Consider the following 11,998-nt stretch of genomic DNA (forward strand, 5'->3'; position numbering starts at 1 on the left):
CTTTTTTTACTATTATTATTGATTTTTTACAGAGAGGAAGGGAGAGAAATAGAGAGTTAGAAACATCGATGAGAGAGAAACATTGATCAGCTGCCCCCTGCACACCCCCCACTGGGGATGTGCCCGCAACCAAGGTACATGCCCTTGACTGGAATCGAACCCGGGACCTTTCAGTCTGCAGGCCGACACTCTATCCACTGAGCCAAACCGGTTTCGGCAACAGACACTTTTTTAAAGAAGACATACAAAGGAGCAACAGCTTTATGAAGAAATGCTCAACTTTATTAGCTACCAGGGAAATACAAACGAAATACCACCTCATACCTGTTAGAATGGCTATCAACAAGACAATAAATAACAGGTGTTGGTGAGGTTGTGGAGAAAAAGGAACCCCCATACACTGCTGGTGGGAATGTAAATTGGTACAGCCAATTTATAGTAGTGTCCTTCCTATATAATAAAAGGCTAATATGCAAATTGACCGAACGGTGGAACGGCTGGTTGCGGTTGCTATGACACACACTGACCACTGGGGGCAGATGCTCAATGTGGGAGCAGCCCCCTGGTGGTCAGTGCGCTCCCACAAGGGGGAGTGCCGCTCAGCCAGAAGCCCTGAGCTGGGCTCACGGCTGGCGAGCGCAGCAGCCGTGGCAGGAGCCTCTCCCGCCTCCGTGGAAGTGCTAAGGATGTTCGACTGATGGCTTAGGCATGCTCCCCGCGGGGAGGGCCTAAGCAGTCAGTTAGACATCCCCTGAGGGCTCCCGGACAGTGAGACGGTGCAGGCCGGGCTGAGGGACACCCCCACCCCCACCCGAGTGCATGAATTTCGTGCACTGGGCCTCTAGTTTATAAAGATGTATGCACCCCTATGTTTATTATAGCATTATTAATCGTAATGAAGATATGGAAACAAGTGTCCTTCAGAGGATGATTGGATAAAGAAGATGTGGTACATGTATACAATGGAATACTACTCAGTCATAAGATGAAATACTACCATTTAGCACAGCAAGGATGGATCTTGAGAGCATAATGCTAAGCAAAATAAGTCAGATGGAAAAGGACAAGGACCATATGATTTCACTTGTGGGTTAAAAAAAAAATAACTCCTAGACACAACAGTATGGTGGTTACCAGAGGGGAAGGGGTGAGGAGGAAGTTGAAGAGGGTAAAAAGAGTAAAAAATACGGTGACAGAAGGAGATGAGACTTTGGGTGATGAGCACACAATGCAATATATAGATGATGAATCATAGAGTTGCACACTGAAACACATATATAATCTTATTAACCAGTGTCACCCAACAAATTTATTTTTTGTTAATCCTTACCCAAGGATATGTTTTTCCATTGATTTTAGAGAGAGAGGGAGTGGGGAGGGAAAGAGAGAGAAACATCGATGTGAGAGACATTAATTGGTTGCCTCCTGCAGGCTCCCCAACAGGAACTTGGGGATCTAACTCCTGACTGGGAATCAAACCTGCAACCCTCCGGGGCACAGGCCAATGCTCTAACCACTGAAACACACCAGCCAAGGCAATAAACTTAATTAAAAAGGAAGAGAAATGCATCCTATGACAGAACCTCATTCCAATGGCTTCTGCGGGTGCCTGCCATGGGCCACCGCTTTCAAGCAGGTCCTCAAATACTTGTGCTGAGATGCTGCAGAATTTTACCAGTTTGGGAATCTTTTCTCCCTTATAAATAAAATGCATAACTCTTTTAAAACTATTCAGTTGACCTTATACCATAGTCCAGTGATGGGCAACCTTTTGAGCGTGGTGTGTCAAACTTCGCCAAAAAACTGAGCATAACTCGGGTAGTGTGTCACTTTGAGGAAAAAACTAACTCCAAGACTAGTTGCAAATGTTTCATCCTCAGGAGCAGCAAATGTTTCATCCTCGGCATGCAGCCGCGTGTCATCAGAAATGGCTACGTGTGTCAGTGCTGACACGCATGTCATAGGTTCGCCATCACTGCCATAGTCTCTTCTACAGTAACTAATATAAGGAAACCCTAGCTCATTAATAATGTATTTGCTTAGTGCTTTGTATTATACCTTATTGTGAAATATGACTAGAATCTCATTGTTTAAAAAAGAAGCTTATTACTTGGTTTAGAGCATGGTGCTTATCTTCTCCTACACAATATTAAAGACTAAACATTGTGGCCTGGCTGGTGTGGCTCAGTGGTTGAGCATTGACCTATGAACCAGGAGGTTACAGTTGGATTCCCCGTCAGGGCACATGCCTGGGTTGCAGGCTCGATCCCCAGTGAGGGGTGAGCAGGAGGCAGCCAATCGATGATTCTCTCTCATCAATGTTTCTATCTCCCTTCCTTTCTGAAATCAATAAATATATGTTTTAAAAAGACTAAACAATTGTGTAATGAACTGAGCATATTTGAAAAGCCAATAAAATAGAATGGAATACTGGTTTTGAGCCACAGAAGGGCCATATATTCTTTGCAAATATCCATATTCTAATGGGGGTAATCCCAACAAGAATATAATTATAAATCTGACATAATTATAAATCAGAGGAAAGATAAACCTATGAGAAGATTATGGATTGGAAAAACATATTATTGGAGACTGAATTTCCTCCACGCTGGATTTTGCTGGTTGATTTCTTTTTTTAATTGATTTTTAGAAAGAGGGGAGAGGGAGAAAGAGAAACATCAATGTGAGAGTGAAACATCAATCAGGGACCAAGCCTGAAGCCTGGGCGTGTGCCCTGACCGGGAATTGAACCGGCAACCTTTGGTGCACAGGACAGCAACCAACCAACGGAGCCACACCAGCCAGGCATCAATGTCCTTCCTTTCTGACACAAAAGGTGTCCCTGGAACATCTTGTACATTTTGTGCCGTGGACCTGGACTCAACCATTTCTCCAAAGAGCCGGGTTTTTTTCTTTGTAGGTATAATATTTGGGAATCAAGACGCGACGGGCTGCCGCTGCTCCTAGGCTCGCTCAGTGGGCAGAGGCGGAAAGAAAAATGTTACATCATGAATTTATATTTTATTCAAATTAGAACATTTACACCTGGGCACTAGTGACGCCCATTGCTATTAGGTGTCAGCACTTCTTGGCCTTAGTTGCTGCCTACTGTACAATAGTACATAGTAATGGGTTGGAGCAAGCGTGTCAAACTCGCGGCCCACGGGCCACATGCCTCATTTATGTGGCTCGTGTTAGCCTTTGAGTTTGACATGCTTGGCTTGGAGGATTTTTACCTAACTTTTCTGAAGTTTAAACTCCTGTCTCTTTTATGCTGAAAATCTTGGTTCCTAAGATATTAATATAGCACTAACCTGTTTGGCTCAGTGGATAGAGCGTCAGCCTGCGGACTGGAAGGTCCCAGGTTCGATTCTGGTCAAGGGCATGTACCTTGGTTGCGGGCACATCCCCAGTGGGGGGTGTGCAGGAGGCAGCTGATCGATGCTTCTCTCTCATCAATGTTCCTAACTCTCTATCCCTCCCCCTTCCTCTCTGTAAAAAATCAATAAAATATATTTTTAAAAAGATATCAATATAATGATTCTATCTATCTATCATCTATCTATCTATCTATCTATCTATCTATCTATCTATCTATCATCTATCTATCTATCTATCTATCTATCTATCTATCTATCTATCATCTACTTTTTGTCCTTAGAGTCCACCCACCAGGGGTGTGGGGTCAATGCTGTGTTTTAGTCTCTCTGTGTGGATGTGCCACCAACTGGATATGCAGTTAGAAGCATTTGCTTCAGTTGGTCACACATTTTGAAAATATAAACATTTCTCTGCCTTTTGTTAATTTTGTAATAAAAATATTTCCAGGACATTTGTTTGAATAAATGTGCTGAGTAAACGCATCCAGGAGAGAAAAGGTTCCTCCCTTTAAACCTGTTCTCCTCCTGCCGCTGAACTGTGGCCAGGGCATGTGCAAACTCACCTTCATGTGCCCTAGGCACGCTGCCAGGGTCTTTGCAGACACCATCTCAGGTGACCCTCTCTAGCGCCAAATGCAGGAGACATTTTTATTATGATTTTGCCAAGGAAGAAATTGACTCAGAAAGGTCAAGTAACCACCCAAGCCACACTATTAGGACATGAAAGGTTCAGAATTCAGGGACAAATGTGTCTTGTCTAAAACCCTGGTTCTTTTCCAGCCTGCCACACTACCTGTCAGTAAGAATTCTGTACTGTGCCCTAACTGGTTTGGCTCAGTGGATAGAGCGTCGGCCTGCGGACTGAAGGGTCCCAGGTTCGATTCCGGTCAAGGGCATGTACCTTGGTTGCGGGCACATCCCCAGCAGGGGTGTGCAGGAGGCAGCTGATCGATGTTTCTCTCTCATCGATGTTTCTAACTATCCTTTTCCCTTCCTCTCTGTAAAAAATCAATAAAATATATTTAAAAAAAAAGAATTCTGTACTGTAATATACAAGTCTAGAAGTTTGTTCCACCCCAGTTCAGGAGAGATTTATTAGCTTGTTTATTTTTTTACTGCTTGACACTACATCTGGCATGTTCCTAACAGCTGTCTTGGTACTAGCCCAAACTGGAAATGCCCCCACGTGCTCAACTAGCAGCATGAGAATGAAAGGATTACTGCCAATGTGACGACTTGGGTGAATCTCAGAAAGAGAAGGATGAGGGGGAAAAAACAGAAATGAAAATAAAAATGCTGTATGTTAGCATTTATATCAGGTTCAAAAACAGACCTACTAGCCCTAGCCGGCTTGGCTCAGTGGATAGAGCGTCAGCCTGCGGACTGAAGGGTCCCAGGTTCGATTCTGGCCAAGGGCACATGCCTGGGTTGCGGGCTCGATCCCCAATGGGGGGCGTGCAGGAGGCAGCCGATCAATGATTCTCTCTCATCATTGATGTTTCTATCTCTCTCTCCCTCTCCCTTCCTCTCTGAAATCAATAAAGAAATATATTTAAAAAAAAACAGACCAACTAAACCTGTGGTCAAAAGTGGTGGGGTCCGTGGCTGGGTGCCAGCTGTTCAAGCTCTTTAATTGGGTGCTGGTTACAGGGGAGTGTTCGCTTTGTCAAACATCCATGCTAAGTGAGTATTGTTACCCTTAATGGGAAAGGCAGCAAGGGCTTAGGGAGGTTAAATAATTTGCCTAAGGTCACATAAAAGTGGCCGAACCAGGATTCTAACTCCGTTCTCGCCACGGCCAGAGCCCATTTGCTTAACCGCTGCATATGCATCGGAAGAGCGGCGCGGAGGACGCATTCTGGGTGCGGGGGGGGGGGGGGGGGGGGGGGGTGGGGGGGGGGGGGGCCGGCGGGGGCCGGCGGGGGCCTGAGGCACCTGGGAAAGCCCTAGAATGAGAGGCTGGATTTCGGCTCTGGAGCAAGGCCTGGGATCCTGAGAAAACACCAGGGATCAGGGTAAAGCCCTGGTGTCCACCCAGAAGGACCTTCTGCAGCTGTCACTGTCCATCAGCCTCCCAGCTGTCTGCCACCAAGAGGCCATCATCACCGCGGGAAGGATACCAGACCCCAAGGCATCTCTAATGAACCAAAGTGAGATCTCAACCAGCAACCAGAACGAGTCATTCTTACCATAAATGTACTAGAGGCCCAGTGCATGAAATTCGTGCACGGGGGTAACTGCTCGCCTGCCTGCCTGCCAGCCTGGTCACCCCCTAACTGCTCCCCTGCTGGCCTGATTGATGCCTAACTGCTCCCCTGCTGGCCTGATCACCCCCAACTGCCCTCCCCTGCCGGCCATCTTGTGACAACGTGAGGGCGGCCATCTGGTGGCGATGTGAGGGCATTGCACGAGGGCACTAGGACCACTTAGGCTTTTATTAGTACAGAAACATCAGCCCGGCAGGTGTAGCTCAGTGGCTGATCGTCAATCTATGAATCAAGAGGTCACAATTCGATTCCCAGTTGGGGCACATGCCCAGGTTGTGAGCTTGATCCCATGTGGAGGGTGCAGGAGGCAAACAATCAATGATTCTCTCTCCTCATTGACGTTTCTCTCCCTCTCCCTCTCCCTCTCTCTCCCTTCCTCTCTGAAATCAATAAAAATACATTAAAAAAGAAATGTATACATTATAAATTTATACTTACATGCCCGTGCACACTGTATCACACTGTTGGGATGGCTGGAGAGGCATTGCAAAATGACATAATAGTTAAGGTCAAAGGTTAAGATTTATTGTACTATCCATTGCATTCTTGCAGAAAAAAGCTAAAACTCAAAGTACCTCTTTTTCTTAGCCTGTGAACAATTCATAAGCTTTTCTTTTTAAAAACCCTCACCCATGCCCTAACCAGTTTGGCTCAGTGGATAGAGCGTTGGCCTGCGGACTGAAAGGTCCCAGGTTGGATTCCGGTCAAGGGCATGTACCTTGGTTGCGGGCACATCCCCAGTAGGAGGTGTGCAGGAGGCAGCTGATCGATGTTTCTCTCTCATCGATGTTTCTAACTCTATTCCTCTCCTTTCCTCTCTGTAAAAAAATCAATAAAATATATATTTTTTAAAAATCCTCACCCAAGGGTATGTTTATTGATTTTAGAGAGAGAGGAAGGGCGGGGGAGGGGGAGAGAAACATCAACCTGAAAGGGAAACATCAGTTGGTTTCCTCCCATGCACATGAACCTGCAACCTAGATACGTGCCCTGACCGGGAATTGAACCCACAACCTTTTGGTGCCTGGGACGGTGCTCCAACCAACTGAGCCACCAGCCGGGCCTCAGCCTGTGGACAATTCAGACGCTTTTTATTTCCCTAGGAACACAAAGCCTCCGAGGGCCGGATTGATTCCCAGAGGGAGGCTGTACCACCTGCTCCCCCTTTGGAAGAAGACCAGCAGCTGTCCTCGGAGAGCTGCTCCTTCAGACCTAAGACGCGGGCCTGCCTAGCTCAGCCTGGGCTCCTGGAGGAAATTCTGTGAGCAGCTGCCTTCTCACGTGCACGCAAGGAGGAGGGCTCTTGGATTAGGCTCACAACTGGCCTCGCCGCCGTCCTAAGGCCCTGGCCGGTCAAGGACCACCTGTCAATCTTCATTGGCCCCGTGCTGTGCTGTTAATGAGGGGAGGAGGTGTTTGTATCTCCACCACCACTGGGCTATCGGTAAACTATTAGAAAACATTTTTTTTATTGTTGATAATATTACAGGTATCTCCTATTCCCCCCTCCGTTCCCCCCTCCTCCCAGGCCTGCCCACCCTCCTCCCCAGGTCTTCACCACCCTGTTGCCGTGTCCGTGGGCTCTGCATGTCCTATGTAATGAAAGGCGGGACGTGGCGGGCGTCAGCAGCAGGTGGCAGAACGTGGAACATGGTGGGCGTCGGCCATGGCGGGATGGTGGAGCAGGTGAGCTGGGGCACCAGACCAAGGTGGGACACCGGTTGCTGTCATGGGGCGAGCCTCTGGTGGTTACTGAAAATTCTTTGCTCCCGCACACTGTAGCCCCGCCTGGTGCTCGCACCCGCTGCCAGTGCCAGAGCTGCTGCTCACACCTGGCCCCGCGCCGGCCCCAATCGCTCCTCAGGGCTTCACCTCCCCCTTCTCCTGAGGGGTGATTGGGGCAGCAGCTGCCAGCTCGCACCTGCTGACAGCACCAGCCCCAATCTCTCCGCGCTGTCAGTGGGTGCAAACCTGGTGGACCCTGCCAGCGCGTGGGAGCGGCGGTGGAGGAAGTGGGGCTGCCGGCAGACAGAGGACCGGGAGCCATGGCGGGAGGGGTCGGGTGGGGGCGCAGAGGATGGGCCGAGACCTGCTCATGTACCCACCGCAGCCTCGCAGCCCACAGTTCCTTTCAAGGTGCATGAATTCGTGCACTGGGCCCCTAGTTATATATATATGGCTAAGTTGACTTGTGCATGTGCAATACATATAAAGCTCTTGCTGATGCCAATCGCACGTGTGTATTTCCATCTTTCATTGTTGATCGTGAATTTGGTTGACACTTCTATTATAGAGAAAGGGCAAATAGCGATATTAAAATATTTCTTCTAATTAATTTCCTTTCAATGTGCACGTAATCTGTGTGCCGGGACACTAGTAAGTATATAAGTTCTTTGGTTTATCTCTTCTCATCCCCCCAACCCCACATCCAGGTACGTCAGTCTGTTCCATGCCTCCCTGCTTCGGGTCTTATTTTGTTGGTCAATTCATTTTGTTCATTAGATTCCACAAACAAGTGAGAGCACGTGATATTTGTTTTTCTCAGTTTGGCTTATTTCACTAAGTATAATATTTTCCTGGTCCATCCATGCTAGACAACTTATTAGAAAACTTTTCACCACATGTTAGGTCTTAATGTTTTGTTATGATGGTTTCTGGGGTTTTATCATAGTAACGTATTAAATGAAGTAGGACATTTTAAAGGAGGAGAAAGCTACAGTATTGTCAGTATTTACAAATAAAAATTGCCGGAGCGGACACTCACGGAGATTGTGATCAAAGGACAATGAACACTTGCTTGTTTTATCCTAATACTCATGGTTACATAAGCATTAAAATCCCCTTTTCATCACTGTGCACAGGGCCTGTGGCAGCACAGAGCTCACCCTCGTGGCCAATCCACGTAATTACCATTACATCACCAACCGTGAAGGTTAAGTGTAAAAGCAGCTACAAAAACTCCCTGTGTATGTGTGTTGCTGTGAAGAGATTCTACAAATTTCTGCCATCCAATTTATGTATATTATTCTAAAACTTTTTATTGAAAGACGAAATGCAGACACAGAAAATCTCACCAAAATGGGTGTATAACTTAATGAATTATAAGGCATATATAGTATTTAATATTAAGTTATTAAATTTAAATTAATCTAATTTCATATAGCCTCATATTAGTATTAACTTATTAATATGTAGTTAGAAGGCATAGAACTACCACCCACATCAAGACACAGAATTTTTCTGCACCGAGAAGGCCTTTCGTGTGCTTCCTTTCAATCGCATCCTTCCCTCCAAGTGACCATGAAGATAGCCACTTGCTTGTGTGTCTTTATGGTTTTTTCTCCCAAGCAAACACCCTGGGACTCTGTCGTTGTCCATTTAAAATTTCTGATGTTAAGTCTCTAAACCTTCCAGTTCCTCCTTGACCCCTCCCTCAGCCTCACCACTGACCTCTTGAGAAACCCGAGTCCTTGACTTGGGACGTTTCCTGCCGCTGGGCTGTTGCTGGGAACACGCTCTTGGTGCAGGTCAGCGCGGCTGGGTTTCCTTCCACGGGGCAGCTGGGGGGCAGCTGAGGCTTGGGGAGTCAGACTCCACCTCCTTGGCAAGGCCATAGGTGGTGATGTGACCTTGAACAGGAGGCGCGAACCTCTGGTGGACTCCCTTTTGTTATGTAAGCAACCGTGGATGCTTAATACCTACATCCATTCATTCACTGGGAGTTGCAAACTGGTACTATTCTAATGCTACCACTTTTCCAATTATTAGTGGTAATGTTTTCATAACGAGATGCCTCCCTTTATCAGTTGGTTTCCTGGTGGTACAACTGATGTAGGAAAGGCAAGAAAAATGCTTGATTCTTTTGCTTTATGTACCAGTGTTTCAAGTTGCTTCCTTACACCCCCAAATGTGATTATTTAAACTTAAAAAACATATAATTGTGAGCCTATGGACTTAAACAATTTCAACCCTTGGACTTGGGCAGAAATCGCCCCATCTTTGGCAATGGATGCCTCTTGCAGTTGGCTCCTGCATCCTTCTTACGGGACTAGTGGTCTTCCATCGCTTCCCTGTGATCTGATATGACAAGATGATATGACAGAGGTCAGTGTGTACGTGTCCTGCCCCAAACCAGGAATCATCAAGAAGCCTTGGTTTGTTTCAGTGGGAAATGTTATGTCAAAATAATAATTTGTAGTAAAGATGCTCATTGCTACTGTGTTGGCCATTGTTTCACTAATGGGCCTTTTCAGTTAATATAATGTAATATGATATAAGATGATATACACTCTAATAAAAGAGAAAGATGCAAATTGACCGTACCTTCACAACACCCACCAGTCAATCAGGAACGAGTATGCAAATTAACTCAACAAAGATGGCGGGTTAATTTGCATACACAGGTGCCGAGTGGCCAGGGGTGGGACGCTTGCATCATCGCTATGGCGACGCCGCAGGCATTCCGCACCGCCCCAGCCACTCAGGGCCTCTGGGCAGCGGCTCTGGGTCAGAGTGAAGGCGGTGTCAGCAGCCAGGGGAAGGAATCTTCATGCATCAGGCCTCTAGTAATTTAATAATATAATATATAGAACAAATACCCCATGAGTTCATACTGATACTTCAAATTCAAATTTAGAACTACAGGGTTTTACTTAGCCTCTTCTATCTTACACTTGTATAACTACTTTTCCAAATAGAAAATATTCTCAGAAACCAGATGGATAATAGAATATTCCATACTTACTCATTTGCTTTATCCTATATTACAACAGTCTCAAAGCAACAATACTAATACTACACTGCCAATATAATTACTGAAAACAGTTATTTATTTTTTAAATTTTATTTATTGACTTTAGAGAGAGGGAGGGAGAGAGAGAGAAACATCAATTTGTTGTTCCACTTATTTATGCACTCATCGGTTATTTCTTATGTGCCCTGACCAGAGATCAAACCCCATAATCTTGGTGTATTGGGATGATGCTCTAACCAACTGAGCTACCTGGCTAGGGCTAAAAACAGTTTTGATTTGTTTTAAATTTATGTTATTGTTTTTTTTACAGAGAGGAAAGGAGAGAGATAGAGAATTAAAAACACTGATGAGAATCAATCAGCTGCCTCCTGCACACCCCCCACTGGGGATGTGCCCGCAACCAAGGTACATGCCCTTGACCGGAATCGAACCCTGGGACCCTTCAGTCCGCAGGCTGACGCTCTATTCACCGAGCCAAACCGGTTAGGGCTAAAAACACGTTTTAAAACCCCTTTCTTTACTAGTATATGCCCCCTCGCCCTATACTTGTCCCATTAAAAAACAACACCCAGCTATACTGTGTCTACATGGTCGGAGCATACGGCCAATACGAAGACTATTCCCTCTCCTGGCGCCTTCCAACTTCATTCCACAAGCAGCCATGCATTCTCCCCAGCAGGAGCTTCATTCCCGCAGGTTCCCCTTCCCTCCAAAAGGAAGAGGGTGCCCACTCACGGAGACAACCTGCAGACCCTGCTCAGGCACTAGCACTCGCAGTTGAGGAATGCTCATTTGCAACCCACGTCCTGTCCTTGCAGCTTGCGGTGAGGACGCAGGAGGGACAGAGAAGCCAGACTCACTCCCTTCCATTCATTCCCGGCCCAGCTTTCCCAGCTGCAGCGCGACCCACACGTGGGGCTGGTAACGCTTTGCTGTGGGTGCTGCCTGCGCCCTGCAGGGTGTTCAGCAGCATCTCTGGCGTCTAACACCCCCCCACCCTCCCCCCCCACCCCGCGCTGTGAGCTAGAATGTCCCCCTGGCTGAGGACCCCGGCCCTAGACCTGCTGTTCCGAACCCCATGAATCGGCACATTGGAATTTTAAGCAGCGAGCCCCCGAGGGAAGTGGACTAATGCCGTCTCAACTTTAAGCGGCATTAAAATCCCTGGAAGGAAAATCTGCGGCTGAAAGCTAACTTTGTACTAATTTCCTCTAGTATAGTAACAGCCAACACTTGTATCGCATAATATTCATACAGTTTATTATTTTTTTTTCTTCTGGGTATTGTCTTTTTTTTTTAAAAATATATATTTTTTAAAATACATTTTTATTGATCTCAGAGAGGAAGGGAGAGGGAGAGAGAGATAGAAACCTCAATGATGAGAGAGAATCATTGGTCAGCTGCCTCCTACACGCACCACATTGGGGATCGAGCCCGAAACCCAGGCATGTGCCCTTCGACCCCAATCAAACCTGGGACCTTTCAATCTGCAGGCCAACGCTCTATCCACCGAGCCAAACCGAGCAGGGCCTGGGTATTGTCTTCAATGACTCTTTTATCTTTTAGTCTTTTTAAAAAAAAACTTTATTGTTGGAAGT

The sequence above is a fragment of the Cnephaeus nilssonii genome (assembly GCF_951640355.1).
Source record: "Cnephaeus nilssonii genome assembly, chromosome: 23".
Taxonomy (NCBI): domain Eukaryota; kingdom Metazoa; phylum Chordata; class Mammalia; order Chiroptera; family Vespertilionidae; genus Cnephaeus; species Cnephaeus nilssonii.